The sequence below is a fragment of the Amblyomma mixtum genome, chromosome 2 (assembly GCF_055824585.1).
Source record: "Amblyomma mixtum isolate Tamu chromosome 2, ASM5582458v1, whole genome shotgun sequence".
In the NCBI taxonomy this organism is placed as follows: domain Eukaryota; kingdom Metazoa; phylum Arthropoda; class Arachnida; order Ixodida; family Ixodidae; genus Amblyomma; species Amblyomma mixtum.
The window spans coordinates 309,475,794-309,478,535 of record NC_143013.1 but is presented as its reverse complement, the minus strand read 5'-3'; positions in this window follow the sequence as shown (position 1 = coordinate 309,478,535).

Genomic DNA, 2,742 nt, shown 5'->3' with positions numbered 1-2,742 from the left:
GGGCGTATCCGTCTGCATCTATGCGACGGCGACGGCTCAGCAAGTTTGCGGTCAGGCACTGTGCCCGCCAAGCAGCCGAAACGGATGAGTTCTCGCTCTCTGCACAGCAGCTTGCTTTACTTGGTTCCCCCACCATGGCCGCCTCGAAATACGTGGGGTTAGCATACGAGTGTAAGGATGAAAGCTAGAAGACAGTGACAGTTGGCTTAGAGCTCCTGCGAAGTTTTCAAGCACGTTTGAATGCTCAAGAGGTAAGTGCTTCCATGCGATAATAACAGGTACTTCCATAACCTTGTCCAGCACCGAGATAATTGAGCAACTGGTTTTTCAACGGGACTGGTAAAAGCACAGAATGTGGTTTGGTATGTAGAATTTGAAGTCCGAAAGACACACAGTAGCTCCGAAGAACGCTGTAGTAGAAGACTGCGAAGTGATATTGACCACCTACAGAACCATGCCCAATGTACAGAAAAAAATACACCTTTAAAACCAAGCTGCGAGACGTGGACCGTGCGATAAATGCGTTAGGTGGTGAAAAACTATTTTGTTGTCGCGCATTTTCTTGAACGCGGCACGTTTTACAGCGCCAGCTGTTATAGCCAGACGCCGCGAGATATCGTGGTAGTCTACATGAAATTAGCTCGCGACGTAGCAGTTCGTCGCGTCGATAATTGAGTCAAGTGCTCTAATGGGCTAACTCGTAAGCATTCGGTCCTTTTCACTAAATTGTAAGCGACGGCTAGAACGAAGTTATCGAAACCTTAAAATAACAAGGGCTTTTAATATGCAATTACTGCGTGAATCCGCCATTAGGACTCAAATGCACCTGGCCCTGGACGTAACGTAGGATTTGAAGCCAGCTAATAAAGTAGACCCCTCACTTGTAGCCTGTATCTGGCGCAGTAAGTTGTTACGAAAATTGGCTTTCGTGAGATCTTTTGTCGTCAGGTTGTAGTAGAAAAGAATTGTATTTAGATTGCCTTATAGTACAAACCTGGGTTTGGTTTACAAATTTTTGGCGACTATCAGGTTGCTGAATGTTATAACCACCTCAAATCATTTGCTTGTAGCCTGTACGTGTTGGCACACCGCTATTATTTCTAGTGCAGAACACTCCTAAACAAGAAAACTGTTGAATAAAGTAAGCGATCTAGAAGGCTTAATGATTAAACTTACACTTCACAGCTTGAAACAGACTCCTCACTTTTCAATGTCTGACTGGCTGAACCTTTGTCTTAAATGCTATCTGCTTCCATTTGGTCATGATATACGCCAATGACAGAGAAAAACGGTTGTTTGTTGGTACTCAGGCTCCGAAGCTTACTTTATTAGCGGCCTGTCGGGACACACGACGCCCTCGCATAGTTACGAGACTGGGACGTCTCCTGCGCGGGGTGATTTATTTGGCCGCTGCGCATTTATTGCGGGATTTGCGGCCTTCCTCCACGCGGGAGCCGTCTCTGAGATGGTTTTATCGTGCTTGGCAGTCCTTCACTAAGAAATCGGCGTCGCTCTCGGGAGACTGATCAACCACGATGCCCTAATTAAACCTCTCTGCTTCTTTTACTGCTTACTACTCGATGGGCGCCTTCGGTCTGATTAGCGTCCGCCTCCGTCACTCCGTCGGAATTCGCTAAGCCACGGTAGCTCGCTCGAAGTGGGTGGATGCTAGCAACGACAGTTTAAGCCGTACAACTTGTTTTCTTTTTTTCCTCGGACTCTCGGATAGATTAACTGAACATATCTATGGCAAGGAGTATTGTTTACTAAATTTCCCCCTAATGGTGAAACTTCAAGGCCTCCCATGATCATAAAGCTAGTTATTGACTCGAAGTATCGAAAGTGCTGCCTTTCGTCGTCGTAACGCAGCCGGACCTCGAAGCAATTATGGCGCTGTTTTCGTCACGCTTAGCAGCGGTGATGAAGAAGTAGGCGTGACGTTTAGCGAGGCACATCACGTAATTCAAGGCACATCAAGGGTGATTCAAGTCAAAGTAAGTGATGAGCAGACAATGGCGCACTACTGCCGTCCGGGCTTGACACTGTTGCCGCTTTGACCAGTGTCTTCATCAGACACTCTGCCTGCTCCGGTGAATAATACTCTACAGCTATCTCAATCACATGAATGTGGGCGATGTCTGTTTGAAGTAGGCAATAAGTGTCCAAGTTCAACAACTAATGGAAGGTGTTTTTTTTTTTTGTGTGTGTGAAAATGTTCTGACTCCATCAACGAGAGTTAGTAGCGTTGCACTCATATGACGTTCCTTTCGTGGTGCAATACTGTAAAACAAGGTACCCTGTATTATACTGTTTTTCTCTTGAATGTGCATCTTCAGAGCATGCTCCACGGTCCCACCCATCAGTGGCGCTGAACACCTCTGAAAAAAATCTTGTGTGAGCTGCATTCGTCCCGTTTTTTGTTTATCGCATTGTCTAGTTAGCCCTAACCTTCGTACTATTTTTCAAAGTGCACTCGGCTCCTGTGTCAGATTTGTTTTGTATGGTTTATCCATCCTGTCCGTCTCTCGAAACTGAGATTATAGCAAGCCTTATGTTCGTGTTGTGGTGATGCCGACTACCCTGGGCTTTCGCTTCACGCAGAAAGCTGACCAGTCGTTAGCTATCTCCTCCCCTTCTCTTATTCTTCCTTAAGCGCAACCAAGGACACGCAAATTACTACAGTGGGGCGCCGGACTATGCTTTCTTATTGTGCTTTATAGAGGCCGCAACTGAGAAGGAAGA